Source organism: Trichomycterus rosablanca, chromosome 27 (assembly GCF_030014385.1).
Source record: "Trichomycterus rosablanca isolate fTriRos1 chromosome 27, fTriRos1.hap1, whole genome shotgun sequence".
NCBI lineage: Eukaryota > Metazoa > Chordata > Actinopteri > Siluriformes > Trichomycteridae > Trichomycterus > Trichomycterus rosablanca.
In genome coordinates this window covers 7,470,690-7,488,460 of record NC_086014.1, presented here as the reverse complement: position 1 = coordinate 7,488,460, position 17,771 = coordinate 7,470,690, and positions in this window count along the sequence as shown.

Here is a 17,771-nt window from a genome sequence, read left to right as displayed (position 1 = left end):
GTACTGGCACTGCCTTTCCAGTGGACCATTTCAGTGCCGTGGAGAGGGGGGACCTACTGCATGGGTAACAGTTTGTCTCTCATTTCTTAATACCCTTGTACAGGAAAATCTTGTACAGGAAAGGACAGAGCCGGCTCTACTTCCTAAGAAGGCTGAGGTCCTTTAACATTTGCAGGAAACTTCTCCACATTTACATTTTCATTTACATTTTCAGCATTTAGCAGACGCTTTTATCCAAAGCGACTTACACAATGATCTGAACACGATGAGCAGTTGAGGGTTAAGGGCCTTGCTCAGGGACCCAACAGTGGCGGCAACCTTCTGTTTACTAGTCCAGTACCTTAACCACTGAGCTATCACTGCCCCACACTGCCACATGTTTTATCAATCTGTGGTTGCCAGTATCCTTTTCTATGCTGTGCTGTGGTGGCAGTATTAAGAAGAAGGACGAAGCACGGCTGGACAAACTGATCAGTGGTCGGCATTGAACTGGAATCTCTGGTGACTGTGGCTGAAAGAAGGACACTAAGCAAACTTCACTCCATCATGGACAATGTGAACCACCCCCTGCACACTGTTGTTGTAAAACAGAGGAGTATGTTCAGTGACAGACTGCTGTCACTGAGCTGCTCCACGGACAGATTAAAAAGGTCATTCGTCCCCAGAGCCATAAGGCTCTATAACTCCAGCATTCGTGGACAACGGTGATCACTAAGGACTGAACGTATATACATGTATATATGTGTACCTAAGTATATTCATACAAATGCATATGTATGCTAATGTATATATAGTTATGGCTATATTGGCCCAATCCAATAAGCAATACTTGTCACTTATCACTTTATATTTAATATTTAATCTATATTTAATCTGGACCGTGTACTGTATACTTGGAACTGCACCTTCCTGCACTTTTAATTCCATTTCATTTGGTTATTTTGTTTATTTACACTCAATCCATCCTCATCATTAATAACTGCTCTGTAGCTATGCAATATATATACAACTCAGGTTACACTCAATCTGTCAAAAGTGTTTGTACTTTCTCGAATTTATATTGTTGTAATTTTTTTCTTTATAGTGTGTATTTGATTTGATGGACAATGCCACTGGGACTCTAATTTCCTTCGGGATCAATAAAGTACCTACCTACCTACCTACCTACCTACCTACCTACCTACCTACCTACCTACCCACCCACATGGCGTCCAGCTCTACGCCAATCAAGCACTTGACTTATAACTGCTTCCTTCCGTGTTGTGTCTACAAACACTTTTGACAGATTGAGTGTAACCTGAGTGCAAAGCTGTCAAACCGCTTGTCGGATTTTGCCCTTTAGCCCATGGCGGGCTACTTTCGACGGTGGGAGAGATCATCGCATCTCATTGGGCAGCTACCGCCCGCCTCAAGCTGGGCAGCCCCCAGTCAATAAGTTGCTGCCCTGCCACGGTCCGCTTACCTCACAGGGTGCGTGGGGTGTAGGGCAAAATCCGACAAGCGGTTTGACAGCTTTGCACCTTTTGACAGGAAAAAGAAACAGCACAAATCCTCAGCTTTAAAGCTGGGCACATGGAACATTAGAACAATGACACCAGGCTACTCTGATGACTTGGAAGCAGTTAACGATGCTCGTAGGACAGCGGTCATAGACAAGGAACTGAACAGATGGACATAGTTGCTCTTCAAGAGACCACACTTCCAGGATCAGGATCTGTGAGGAAAAGAGATTTCTCATTTTTCTGGAAAGGAAAATCGCTGGAAATGTCCAGAGAACATGGAGTAGGGTTTGCTGTCAGAAACAGCTTGCTAGGGTGCGCTAGTAAAACTTAGACAACGAGGATTTCGAACTGCGCTTCCATCGATTCACTTGGCGAACCTCCGCTCTCTAAACAACAAAATGGATGAGCTGCTTCTCCTGAACAAAATTAAAAGAATGTACAAAACTTTGTACATTCCGCTGCACTTTGTTTTACTGAAACTTGGCTCAGCGAATCAGTTCCTGACAGTGGAATACTTCTGCCGGGCTTTCGTCAACACCGAGCGGATCACGTAACGGGACTCTCAGGTAAAACTAAAGGCGGTGGAATATGCTTTTACATCAATGAAAACTGGTGCACAGATGTCACAGTATTAAACAAACACTGCAGCCTGGATTTAGAAACATTGTTTATTAACTGCAAGTCGTTTTATTCACCGTGGGAGTTCTCCTCCTTTATCTTGGTCGGTGTTTACATCCCACCTCAGGCTAATGTGGATGCTGCACAGAAGAGCCTGGCTGACCAGATAATCTGTCTGGAGCAGAAATATGTGGATTCACTTTTTATCATACTTGGGGACTTTAACAGGGCAAAACTGAACCACGAACTTCCAAAATACAGACAACACATCAATTGTCCCACCATGGCCAATAATACATTGGACCACTGCTATACTGTAATTAAAGATGCGTACTGCTCTGTGCCCCGTGCAGCTCTGGGACATTCTGATCACTGCTTGGTTTATCTTGTTCCGACATACAGACAGAAACTAAAATCAGCTAAGCCTGTGGTTAAAACTGTGAAGAAGTGGACCAGCAGGCAAAGCAGGAACTACAGAACTGTTTTGACTGTACTGATTGAAGTGTTTTTGAGACTGCAACCGACAGTTTGGATGAACTCACTGACACTGTGACATCGTACATTAGCTTTTGCGAGGACGTTTGTGTGCCCACCAAAACCTTCTGCAAATACAACAACGACAAACCATGGTTTACAGCCAAATTAAGAAAACTTCATCAAGCAAAGGAGGATGCCTACAGAAGTGGGGACAGATCCCTGTACACCACTGATGGTCTGTAACACGTTACTTAGTAACGCGTTACTCTAATCTGCCCAAATTTTTCAGTAACGAGTAATCTAACGCGTTACTATTTCCAATCCAGTAATCAGATTAAAGTTACTTATCCAAGTTACTGTGCGTTACTATTTTTGTCATTTTCCTTAGTGAAAAGATATTTTTGCTTTCTTCTTGGCAGGGGCGGAGCCAGGGGGTGGCCAGTGGTTGCCATGGCCACCATAAAGTAATCTCCGGCCACCCCTCTGGCCCCCCCACCACCGCTTTGCCGGCAATTTTTTTGCGGAAGCATTTCTGCACGCAGGAGCAGCGCACCTCAGATGAGTAGTTCTTCACCAAAACAGTGCAGTAATACACTCAACATAAATGTCAACCACCAACACCATTACAGAAGTAGTACTATTTAGTAGTATTCGTGGCGCGCTACGAGTAAAAGCGCCAGCTGGCTCTGCGCATTCCAGTGTTGCCAGATTGGGCGATTATCCGCCAAATTGGGCGGATTTTGTTGGAAAACAATTTAATAGAAGGTACATAATTGTAGAAGCCTATTAAAAGTAAAGTCAATTTTCAATGCTGATTTAGCGTAATAGTGTTGGTCAGTCTGTATCATATTCTTGAAAGAAAATTAAAATTTGTTTTCCATGCATTCACACTGGCATGTTCTGGGATTCAATTGAGTCTCATCAGTACACACAAGTTGGCAGCCAAATGATAAAGTATTGCAAAGGAATATCTTTGAAATATTCCGCATTATATAACTAATAAAGTAACTTGTAATCTAACTTAGTTACTTTTAAAATCAAGTAATCCATAAAGTAACTAAGTTACTTTTTAAAGGAGTAATCAGTAATCAGATTACTTTTTCAAGGTAACTATGCCATCACTGCTGTACACACAGGCCAGAAACATGCTGAACAAAAAGATCAGAGTCGCCAAAAACAGCTACACTCAAAAGCTGAAAAACAGGTTTTCAGCCAACGACTCTACATCAGTATGGAGAGTCCTGCAAGAGATAACCAACTAGAGGAGATCACCCAACTCCATTGAGGCAAACAAAGACCTGGCTGACGACCTTAATGTTTTCTATTGTAGGTTTGAGAAGGACACATTCACAGACCCACCCTCCACCCCTGCACATCAACAGACCATATCACACCATCAGCTATCACCACACATTCCCCCATGGATACACAATCTGCATTACAAATAGGTGAGATGGACGTGAGACAACTCTTCCAAAGACAAAAAACCAGGAAGGCACCAGGCCTAGATGGAGTCTCACCGTCATGTCTCAAAGCCTGTGCGGACCAACTGGCTCCTATTTTTACAAAGATCTTCAACGAGTCACTGGAGATATGTGAAGTCCCATCCTGCTTCAAACGCTCCACCATCATCCCAATCCTCAAGAAACCCTCCATCACAGGACTTAATGACTACAGACCCGTTGCTTTAACATTTGTGGTCATGAAATCCTTCGAACGACTGGTTATGACACATCTGAAGAACATCACTGGCCCCCTGCTGGACCCTCTGCAGTTTGCCTACCGGGCAAACAGGTCGGTGGACGATGCAGTCAACATGGGATTGCACTACATCTTAGAACATCTGGACAGCCCACGGACTTATGTAAGAATCCTTTTTGTGGATTTTACCTCAGCGTTTAACACCATCATACCAGAACTCATCCACCTCAAACTGTCTCAGCTCAGTGTGTCCCCCGCCATCTGTCAGTGGATCACCAGCTTTCTGACAGACCGAACACAACAGGTGAGGCTGGGAGATATCATATCTACCACAAAAAAAGTCAGCACTGGTGCACCACAGGGCTGTGTCCTCTCTCCACTGCTATTCTCTCTCTACTTTAATGACTGTACCTCTACAGACCCAACAGTGAAACTTCTAAAGTTTGCAGATGACACTACGATCATTGGACTAATCCAGGATGGAGATGAGTCTGCATATCGGCAGGAGATTGATCGGCTGGTGCTCTGGTGCAGTCAGAACAACCTAGAGCTGAACACACTAAAGACTGTAGAGATGACAGTGGATTTTAAAAGAAAACTTTCGACACTGCTCCCCATCACCATATTTAACAGCACTGTGTCTACCATGGAGACCCTCAGGTTCTTGGGAAACTACTATTTCCAATAACCTAAAGTGGGAGGCCAACACCAACTCCATCCTCAAAAAGGCCCAGCAAAGGATGTACTTTCTGCGTCAACTGAAAAAACACGGTCTGCCACAGGAGCTGTTGAAACAGTTCTACACTGCAGTCATTGAATCTGTCCTGTGAACATCCATCACAGAGTGGTTTGGTTCAGCCACAAAACAGGAAAGATGCAGATTGCAAAGAGTGGTGGATAGAGCAGCAAAAATCATCGGTGCTCCTTTGCCCACCCTCCAGGACTTATACAAAACAAGGATCAGAAACCGGGCAGAAAAAATTATCACAGACTTCTCCCACCCTGGTCACGAACTTTTTACCCTACTACCCTCTGGCAGGCGCTACAGAGTCCTGCACACAAAATCAAACAGACACTCTAACAGTTTTTTTCCAAATGCCATCAAACTCATTAATAACTAAAACTGAACTACTGTCACCTTGTACAAGAACAAAGGAGACAGAAGTGACCGCAATAACTACCGCGGTATCTCACTCCTCAGCACTGTCGGGAAGCTTTTTGCCAGAGTTGCACTTAAAAGACTACAAGTCCTCGCAGAGAGAATCTATCCAGAATCGCAGTGCGGGTTCCGTGAGAACAGGTCCACCACTGATATGGTCTTCTCCTTGAGACAGCTACAGAAGAAATGCAGGGAACAAAGACAGCCCCTCTACATAGCTTTCATTGACCTCACAAAGGCTTTCGACCATGTCAGCAGACACGATCTCTTCAAAATCCTCCCAAAGATTGGATGTCCTCCAAGGCTCCACAGCATCATAAGGTCCTTCCACAAAAACATGAAGGGCACAGTGGTCTATAACGGTTCCACCTAAAGAGCATTTGACATCCGAAGTGGATTGAAGCAGGGGTGTGTCCTCGCCCCCTCCCTATTCGGAATCTTCTTTTCCATCCTGCTAAAACACGCCTTCAGGTCCTCCACTGAAGGCATCTACCTTCGCACCAGAGCAGATGGAAAGCTGTTCAAGCTCTCCAGACTGAAGGTGTTGCCTAAGGTGCAATTGAAATGCCTGCGTGACTTCCTTTTTTCCTTTACTGAAGCAATGGCGGCTGCGCTGGCTTGGACATGTTGTCAGGATGGATGAGGGGCGCATTCCTAGAGACTTCTTGCACGGAGAGCTGACCGAAGGAAAGCGTCCCACAGGCAGGCCTCAGCTACGCTATAAGGATGTCTGTAAAACAGACCTTCACGTGGGAAGCCCTGGCCACCGAGCGATCATCCTGGAAGTATACAGTGCAGAAGGGTCTCTTCAAGTTTGAAGAGAAACTAGCTCAACAGACAAAGGTAAAACGGCAGAAGAGTAAAGCGCTAAGTGCAGCTGAGAGACCAGCATCAAGCTTCATCTGCGCAAGATGTGGAAGAGATCCCGTATAGGCCTGACAAGCCACAACCGATGCTCCAAAAATTTAACAGTGCACAACTCCATAGTCTCCTGAGACTGACGGATGCCTATTATCTACGTCAGTCAGGATAAATGTCAGGATATGTAAATAGTAATACATATACACATATTACAAATAACAAATATCATTCAGTCCAATTTCAGTACAAATTTTCTATGGTGTTTCAATCTGTTTTGCATATCAAGTTACCTCAGGTTAGACTTTTCCAGTGCTGCTAATTGTACAAATCAGGACTTTTACTGTACCTCATTTTAGGGACTTACACAGTTTTATGTCATTGTATTATTAATTATTTATCCACTTTATTAATAATTAAGCTTTAAATTATCACAATTAGCACAACCAACTTCAGAAGATTGATGTGTGTGTACAGGTGTACTTTGTACTTGGGTCTTTACATGGAGAAGCAACTACTGTAAAAGAAATCCTAATATATGATGTTGTGGATTTGATTTTTAAATATAATTAAATATCATATTAAATATATATTAAATATCATTATTTCGACCGTTTTAAATATTTACTACAAATCAAAAATGTATAACTTTATTTTGCAAACCACTTTATTTAGTTTCTGTTAAAGCTCCAATTACAGCTGACGGTCTTCTTAGATGCATTTCTAAAATCTTTGTCCATCTGTTTTTGGAAGCCACGTCTGTAATTGCTTGCACCTCAGAGGTTCAAGGACATTCATGTATATTGCTACATTTGTTCCCCTTTTTTTTAACAGTCTTCCTGTCCTTTCTACTGAGAAGCTCCCCATAACATAAAGCTACCACTACCATGTTTCACGCTAAGGATGGGATTAGCCATGTGTGAGACACTTACAGTACTTGCCTGCTGTGTTACCTTGAGCACCATGCACATTTACCACTTTGACGATTGATTCTTACCACTTTCTGATTGAACTCTGACCATAGTTTGCTGCCGAAGTGCTGCGAATTTGACAAATTATTTACCTGATGTAGACAGAAGCAAAGTCGAGACATCGAGGAAGAAATTAGATTAATGAAACAAAGTTTGATGAACTCTTTTGGATTGTTTTTAATTTTATGTCTCCAAATGACAACCATATTCAAACTTTTAAACTAAAAAACATTTCTAATACCACTTATACCACCTCAGTCTGTGTGTGTCTTGTGTCAGTTGATACCTGGTTACCAAATCAAGGTTTTCTGCTCTTACAGAGCTTACAGTAGTTTTGTAGGTTTCATTGTCAAATGAACTGAGCAGCAGCCATGAAGTACCACTTTCTGATTAAACTCTGACCATAGTTTGCTGCTGAAGTGCTGCCAATTTGACAAATTATTTACTTAATGTAGACAGAAGCAAAGTCGAGACATTGCAGGAAGAAATAAGCAGGATTCTCACTGTTTTACAACTGTTTAGCTATTTACCTGTTTAATTCAATCGACCAGGGATTCAAAACCCCTCACACTGAGGCTATGTTGGAAACGAAAGGGTGTTTGGCAGAGCTGCTTGTACCCTGTATGGCTGACCCTACAGATTGGTGGAGAAATAAAGCACCAGTCTATAAAAACTTGTCCACAGTGATGAAGAGCAGGCTTTGCAGTGTGACCTAACTGTTGCATTTTGGTTAACTTATAATTAAATTGCACATTTTAAATTTTTGTTAAAATTTTTGCTGTTATTCGTGTTTAAGTTGTGTTTGTTTGTACTCAAGAATGACTGCGTATTTGTTCTTTATTCTGCTATGTGCTTTTAAATGTTCTACTGGAGACAGTAAACTTAAATTTGTCACGGTGGTGAGTAAGTTTTTTTATCATTAGTCTTACTAAGAACTACACAGCTAACCGACAAATCAGCTTTATAGTCACGCAATGTTGTTTTTAAAGCATTCTTTGACGTTTGATGTGCAAAATCGCTTATACTAAGCAAATACCAAACACAGTGAACGTCAACGTTAGTTGTTTTAAGAGTGCTTTATAAATAAAATGTACGTACTATATATATATCTGATATGATTTAATATAATAAAGTCAAACTATATAATAAAATCAAACTGCTTTTAAAATTATTTTATTTTAATTTATAGTTAAGATCAATAAATGCATCATAGTTTTATATTGGATATGAATACATCTATTAAACTCCAATATGATTTAATATATTGAAGTAAAACTATTTTTATATACACAAATTATTGTCCTTTACCTCCTTCAACCCTTGTTTTCTAGATACTGCTTTTATAATTATTTTATTTTAATTTATAGTTAAGATCAATAAATGCATAATAGTTTTATATTGGGGATAAATATATTAAACTCTGGTATGATTTCATATAATAAAGTCAAACAATTTTTATATACACATATTAATGTCCTTTACATCCTACAAAACATGTTTTATAGATACTGCTTTTATAATTATTTTAGTTTACTTTAAATTTAAGATCAATCAATGCATAGTTTTATATTGGAGATACATCTATTAAACTTTGATATGATTTCTTATAATTAAGTTAAACTATTTCATTATAATAATAATAATAATAAGTTCAACTTATATAGCGCCTTTCACCAAGCTCAAGGTCGCTGTACAGTAATAAAAAGTGAAAACAAACGACAACACGCAAAACAAGACAAGGCAAAACAAAACAAAAACAAAACAAAAACAAACCGACAGTGAGTAAGGATAGGTTAGAGATATAAGTTCAAGAAGTAGAATGAAAATGTTGTGAGAAGAGATGGGTTTTTAGAGACACCTTGAAAGCAGAAAGAGAAGAAATAGAGCGAAGAGTCGAGGGCAGAGAGTTCCAGAGTGTTGGGGCGGCAACGCTGAAGGATCTGCCGCCCATAGTGGACATCCTAAATCTAGGAACAGATAGTTGATTCGTGTCTGACGACCTTAGTTTGCGTGATGGTGTGTGATGTGTGAGGAGTTTAGTAAGATAGGCGGGAGCAAGACCATGAAGTGCTTTAAAAGTCAAGACCAGAATTTTATATTTAATGCGCATGGAAATTGGCAGCCAATGTAGTTCTTCCAAAACAGGGGTGATGTGGTCAAACTTTCGGGTAAATGTCAGGACCCGAGCAGCTGCATTTTGTATAGTTTGCAGGGGATGGAGGGTTTTGGCGGGAAGTCCGTGCAATAAGGAATTGCAGTAGTCCAAACGGCTGGTGACAAAAGCGTGTATCAGTGTTTCCGCCACCTCAAATGAAAGATAGGGACGGAGACGAGTAATATTGCGAAGCTGAAGAAAGGCTGATTTGGATAGTGATTTCACATGAGGACCGAATGAAAGCAGAGGGTCAAACAGAACACCAAGATTGCATATTAATGTCCCTCACATCCTACAAACCTTGTTTTGTGGCACTACTGCACAAATCACACCAGTACAACAACAATAGTATGTATATATTGTATATTATCCATTATACTTATATACTCTCTTCTATTTATTATCATTTATTTAGCCTCTGTAGTTAATTGATTTAGCCACTGTAGTCACTGTAGTCACCTTGTAATTATATAGTAGTCTATACACTACACAACCATTACCTGTTTACTGTTTTCAATATATGCACCTTCATTTTTTACTTATCTGGTCACTACTGCACTTTTTACTGTATTATATGTAAATAATCTCTATTTTGCACTTCTGGTTAGATGCTCCTGCATTTCGTTGGCTTTGCACTTGTACTATGCACAATGACAATAAATTAAACTATAGTTGAATCTAATCTAATCTAATTCAATAGATACTCCTTTTATATTTATTTTAATTTATAGTTAAGATCAATAAATGCATCATAGTTTTATGTTGGAGATGAATAAATCTATTAAACTCTGATATGATTTAATATAATAAAATCAAACTATTTTTATAAACACATTTTAATGTCCCTCATATCCTACATCCCTTGTTTTTAATATACTGCTTTTATATTTATTTTATATTAATTTATAGTTAAGATCAGTAAATGCATCATAGTTTTAAATTGGGGTTAAATCAATTAAAATCTGAAATGATTTAATATAATAAATTCACACTATTTTTATGAACACATATTAATAAGTAAGTAAGTAAACTTTATTTCTAAAGCACTCTTAAAACAACTAACGTTGACCAAAGTGCTGTACATCAAACAAGTATACATAAGACAACATCATGTTAAAAAGTAAAACCAAATAAAAACAGAGTAAGAGAGAAAATAAAACAGATAAAAATAGACTAAACAATTATAATTACCACGGCTCCTCACTGTTCAAATGCCAGCTTATAAAGATGTGTTTTTAGGAGTGATTTAAAAACAGCAGCTGAAGGTGCTTGTCGAGTAGTTAGGAGGTAGAGTGTTCCATAGCCTCAAGACAACTGGTAAGAGACGTTAACGAGTCATTGCCATTCGGTCTAATGGGAAGATAAAGCGATATGTCATCAGCATACAGGTGAAAGCTGAGATTGTGCTTCCTAATTATTTGACCTAATGGCAGCATATATAGAGAATAAAGGAGGGGCCCTAGTATGGACCCTTGTGGAACACCACAAGAGACATCGGCAGAAGAAGAGAAATAGCTGCTAATATTCACTGAAAAGGTTCAAAAGCAGAACTAAGGTCCAATAAAAAGAGGATGGCACAATTTCCCTTATCAACAGTAAGTAGTAAGTCATTTGTCACCTTCAGAAGAGCAGATTCAGTGCTGTCCATAGACTTAAAACCAGATTGAAAAATCTCAAAAAAGCCATTATTACTTAAAAATGGTAAAAGGTGAGAATATACAACCTTTTCCAGCAATTTAGCCAAGAATGGTAATTTAGAAATCGGCCTATAGTTCCTAACCACTGTTGCACCAAGATTATGCTTTTTGAGCAGAGGTGTAACTACAGCATGTTTAAAGCATCCTGGAACAGTACCAGTGACTAGGGAAGTATTAATGATATCCAGGACAAAAGGTCCTAACATATCAAATGTCTCCCTAAATATCTGTGGTGGCATCACATCAAGTGGGGAGGTTGTTGGCTTTATTTTCAGCACCAAATCTGTTAATTCAAAGATTGAAACAGCTTCAAACTCTTTAAACACACCTGGGCACTGCAGTGGAAGTGGAGAATCTATACCCAAGTAAGTAATGTCACAAAATTTAAAAACTCTTCACATACTCTAGGAGAAGGAACATTTCCAACTTCAGGTCATGATTTAAGTAAATAATTTATTGTACTGAACAGTACTTTTTGTCTGTTGTAATCTGGGGGCCAGTGATAGCTCAGTGGTTAAGGCACTGGACTAGTAAACAGAAGGTTGCTGGTTCAAGCCCCGCCACTACCAAGTTGCCACTGTTGGGTCCCTGAGCAAGGCCCTTAACCCTCAATTGCTCATTGTGTTCCGCTCACTGTGTAAGTCGCTTTGGATAAAAGTGTCTGCTGAAAATGTAAATGTAATTTTTTGGCAATGATGCTTGAAAAGTATGCCTATCTAGCAGACTTAACAGCTAGCTGATAGTCTTCCAGGCAACCTTTAAAAATATCCAAACTTACTTGCAGTCTGTCCTTTTTCCATTTCCGTTCCACTCTTTACTTCATCTCACTAGGACAAGTTTCTCCGGGAGCCCCGGTGAATATAACGAGGCCGGCAAAGGAGTCCAAGCTGTTTGATGACTAGAATACACGATGGAGTAGTGTAATTGTTGCACTTCATCAGCTGGTCAACGGAATAGTCAATAGGAATAGCTGTTCAACATTGTGCTGATCCCAGGAAAACTCACCCAGCGTTCGCCACATAGCTGTAAATTGTAATCCAAACATCACCATTTCAGGATGTGAAGAAAACGTCCCAGCGTCCGCATCTTTTAAAATGATCCAACACACTCCATAGTCATTTAATATACAACAGGCGCTGAGATTATCAGATGAAAAAGAAATAGAGCAACAGGAGCAATAGTGATAACAGGAGTGTGTAAAAAGAGAAAAATGAAAAGAAAAATACAATAAAATACAATAAAATATGATAAAATACGGTAACGATAGTGGCAGCCAAATGCGCCAGCGTCCACCATCACCATGGCAACTTCAATGTCCCTCATATCCTACAAACCTTGTTTTATAGATACTGCTTTAATATTTATTTTATTTTAATTTAAGATCAGTCAATGCATAATAGTTTTATATTGGAGATGAATAAATCTATTAGACTCTGATATTATTTAATATAATAAAGTCAAACAATTTTTTATAAACACATTAAATCCTACAAATTTTGTTTTTTTGGAAATGGCTTTTGTTTTTATTTAACTTTAATTTGGAGGTGAATAAATCTATTAAACTCTGATATGATTTAATATAATAAAGTAAAACTATTTTTATGTTCACATATTATTGTCCTTCACTTCCTACAACCCTTGTTTTACAGATACTGCTTTTATAATTATTTTATTTTACAACCCCAATTCCAGTGAAGTTGGGACTTTGTGTAAAACATGAATAAAAACAGAATACGATGATTTGCAAATCCTTTTCAACCCATATTTAATTGAATACACTACAAAGACAAAATATTTAATGTTCAAACGGATAAACTTGCCTGCAACACGTTCCAAAGAAGTTGGGACAGGGGCAACAAAAGACTGGGAAAGTTGAGGAATGCTAAAAAAACACCTGTTTGGAACATTCCACAGGTAACAAGGTTAATTGGAAACAGGTAAATGTCATGATTGGGTATAAAGGGAGCATCCCCGAAAGGCTCAGTCGTTCACAAGCAAGGTTCACCACTGATGGTATGGGGGTGTGTTAGTGCCCATGGCATGGGTAACTTGCACATCTGTAAAGGCACCATTAATGCTGAAAGGTACATACAGGTTTTGGAGCAACATATGCTGCCATCCAAGCAACGTCTTTTTCAGGGACGTCCCTGCTTATTTCAGCAAGACCATGCCAAGCCACATTCTGCACGTGTTACAACAGTGTGGCTTCGTAGTAAAAGAGTGCGGGTACTAGACTGGCCTGCCTGCAGTCCAGACCTGTCTCTCATTGAAAATGTGTGGCCCCGGACTGTTGAGCAGCTGAAGTTGTACATCAAGCAAGAATGGGAAGGAATTCCACCTACAAAGCTTCAACAATTAGTGTCCTTAGTTCCCAAACGCTTATTGAGTGTTGTTAAAAGGAAAGGTGATGTAACACAGTGGTAATCATGCCCCTGTCCCAACTTCCCAACGTCCCAACAAAGTTTATCCGTTTGAACATTAAATATCTTGTCTTTGTAGTGTATTCAATTGAATATGGGTTAAAAAGGAGTTGCAAATCATCGTATTCTGTTTTTATTTATGTTTTACACAACGTCCCAACTTCATTGGAATTGGGGTTGTAATTTATAGTTAAAATTAATAAATGCATATCTCCAATTTTATATTGGAGATAATGCTATTAAACTCTGATATGATTTAATATAATAAAGTCAAACTATTTCTATATACACATACTTTGTCCTTCACATCCTACAAACCTTGTTTTATAGATACTGCTTTAATAATTTTTTTATTGTAATTTATAGGTAAGATCAGTAAATGCATCATAGTTTTATATTGGGGATAAATTTAATAATATTGGGGATACATTTATTAATTTATTAAACTCTTGTTTAAAAAAGATCATATATTTTTTACAACCCCAAATCAAAAAAATAGTATGACAGTATGATAAGTGACAGCATGGAAAATGCAAATAAAATAAAAACACAGTGTGTCTTACATTTACTTACTAACGATACTTTTAGTATTATTTCCTGTTTTATCTGCTCAACTTCATTTCATTTATTAATAAACATCCATTCCCTCATTTCAGGCCTGCAACACATTTAAAAAAAAAGTTGGGACTGTAAAGCATTTACCACTTTGTAATGTTGCCATTTTGTTTCATCACTTAAGAGGTTTTGGCACTGAGGATACCAAGTGATTTAGTGTTTCAGCTTTTTTTTGTCTCATTCTTCTTGCAAACACGTCTTAAATGTGCAACAGTTTTCTTTTGCAGCTATGCCTTTGTAATGTGTGCAGCATGTGGTTTTGCATCGGCCAGTGATAGCTCAGTGGTTAAGGTACTGGACTAGTAAACAGAAGGTTGCCGGTTCAAGCCTCGCCACCACCAAGTTGCCACTGTTGGGTCCCTGAGCAAGGCCCTTAACCCTCAATTGCTCATTGTGTAAGTCGCTTTGGATAAAAGCGTCTGCTAAATGCTGAAAATGTAAAATGTAAATGTCTTGTTGAAAAATGCTGGACCTCCCTGGAAAAGATGACATCTTAAAGGCAGCACATGTTGCTCTATGATCTCAATGTACATGACAGACCCTGGCTTTTGGACTTGTTGCTGATAACAGTCTGGATGGTCCTTTTTCGTATTTTTCTGCCTCCAAGCCCAGAGAAGTCAACGCCGCTTCTGGACATGGTTAACATAAAGGCTTCTTTTTTGCACAGTAAAATTTTAGGTATCATTTGTGCAGTAACTTCCTTATTGTACAACTTGACAAAGGTTTGCCAAAGAAATCCCTCACCCATGTGGTTACATCAGATATTGTTGAGTGGCAGTTCTTGATAGTGTTGTCTATGGGATCAAAGATCACAGGCATTCAGTTTAAGCTTGTGCCCTTGGCCTTTATGCACTAAAAATGAGGGGAAATAAAAAGGTCCCTTTCTACCTTGGCCTTTCAGCCTACGAGCCTGACCATCCTATTGATGCCCGGGGTACCTTCTTTCTCTGAAAAAGGTGAGCACTCACACAACACACACAGCAAAACAAACAAAAGGTCGACAACCTGCATCTGCGCAATGCCTGCTTAAATAGACGAGGAGCAGCTGCAGGTTGTCAGCCCTAATTAACAGGCCTCCTATTAGAGGCCTTTGTTTGTGGCATTCTGTAATTCCTGCGACGCCGGGAACCGGAGGTAAGTTCACCAGCCACTGCAGGAACCCTAATAAGAAATATGCAAATTCCTTCCAATCTTTCTTTGAAATTCATTGTTGTTAAACATTTCAATAATTTTCTCACACATTTGTGGGCATTTGTTTTACCTCCTTACCATCCCAAAATTGCCCCTGTCACAACTTTTTTTTTTTAAATGTGTTGCAGGCCTGAAATGCAGGAATGGATGTTTATTAATAAATAAAATGAATTTGAGCAGATAAAACATTAAATATCTCAGGTTAACCCTGTCTGATATCAAATAAAAGTCAAAGTACATGTAAGGGACACTGCATTTTTATTTTATTTTTTGCATTTTTCACAATGTCCCTGTTTTCATACTGTAATACTGTTTTTCTGATTTGGGGTTGTAAAAAATGTATGACTTTTCAAACAATTGTTGTAGGAAGTAAGAGACATTAATATGTGTTTATAAAAAGTTTGATTTTATTATATAAAATCATATAAGAGTTTAGTAGATTTATCTTTTATATACACTTATTATGGATGTGTTGATCTTAACTATAAATTGAATTAAAATTAATATAAAAGCAGTATCTACTGTATAAAACAATGTTTGTAGGATGCTAGGGACATTAATATATGTTTATAAAAAATAGTTTGACTATTATATTATTTTATATATAGAATTTTAGAGGCATGTTTAACACTGTTACATCACCATTCTTAGTAATCCTTTGAATTTTTTGGTTACTGAGGATACAAATTGTTCAAGCAAGAAAAGGCAAAAAATCCACTTGAAAAACTACAAGACCTCAGCTGCTCAACCAGCTGTGTTCACCATTGTCTAATTTCTTTTGTTATTTTGGTCCATACATTTCTATAGACGACAGATCTGGACTGCCGGCAGCCCAGTCAAGCACATGCACTCTGTGCCACAAAGCCAGACTAGTGCAAAAAAAAAAAAAGAGCCCTTGCGTTGTGTTGTTGAAATAACAATGGAAACCCTGGGAAAAGATAACCCCTTAATGGCAGAAAATACTTTTTGATGGCTTTTATCTAAACATATATGGTACAAAGAATGGTAAACAAATATATACACTAACAAAAAGTTAGGGATATTTGGCTTTCGAGTAAAATTTATGGAAAACGTAAAAAGTTCACGCTACAGTGATATTATATCATGAAAGTAGGGCATTTAAGTAGAAGCATGCAATGGTGATTTCCTCATCTCAAACAGTTCATTGAAACAAAAGCCAACAACAGTGGTGGGTAAACCCCAAGAAAAAATGTCAAAGTCTCAAAAACTTCAATTCAATTACAGGCTGACAACAATGTCTCATGCTGTTCACAAGTCGACTTATTGTCTGCTGAGGCATGGCATCCCACTCTTCTTAAAGCGGCCCTCAGGTCATTGAGGTTCTGGGGTACAGAGTCTCCAGCAGCCATTCCCTAATGATGCGACCTCAATGAGCTGGAGCATTGTCGTCCATGAAGATGAAATTAGGCCTGTGTTGTTCATGCAGAGGCACAATGACTGGATTAATGATGTTATTCAAGTAGTATGAGCTTGTCACAAAGTGTAGGGCAGTTCTGTATTGACTAGACACACCTGCCCACACTGTAACACCGCCACCACCAAAGGCTTGTCTGGTGATAACAGTGACTGATGCATAGTGCTCTCCTTGACATCTCCAACATCTGCTCAGCTTAAATTGACTTTCATCAGTGAACAGCACTGAGGCCCACTGGTCCCTCGTCCAGCGTAAATGCTCCCGTAAATGACGCCTGTGACTGGTGGTGTGGTCAGGTACCCTTGCAGGTCATCTAGCATGCAGACCACGTTGATGTAAACGGTTTTGAATGGTCTGACGTGACACTTGGGTGCCTCTTACCTCCCTTAAATGTGCCTGGAGTGTGGTATTCATCCTCCGGTTCTGCAGGGCACTGTTCACAATGAAGCAGTCATCAGTGTGGGATGTGGCCAAAAGGACATCTACTTTTATGCCTTTTTGTGACTCTTCCAGTCTCTCTGTATCTCTGTTGCAACTCTGCTGCTGATGACACTCTAAGCTCAGTGGCCACTTCCGTCTGAGAACATCCTGTTTGAAGCCTCGCAATGGCGAGGTACTGTTGATCAATTGTTAGGTGTCGTCTTGGTCTCATGATGTCAAAATGTGAACAGCATGATAAGGGGGACTGTTTAAATACCAATTCTAATTAAACCAGGAAATTTATTGGTCAATTCATGGATCAAACACCTGTTGTGAATTTTGCCGTTAAGCTCCTTGTTAGAGAACAGCAAGTTGTGCAAAAAGTACTGAAACATTGAACAGTTGGACATGTGCATTCAAAAGTTTAAAGAAGGTCACATTAAGTTCACCTGTAAAGGTCAGAGTACATTTTAGGCTTTTCCTGAAACTTCACTCAAAAGCCAAAACACTTTTTGTGAGTAGTGTATATATAATAGTAAACAAAATAAGCAA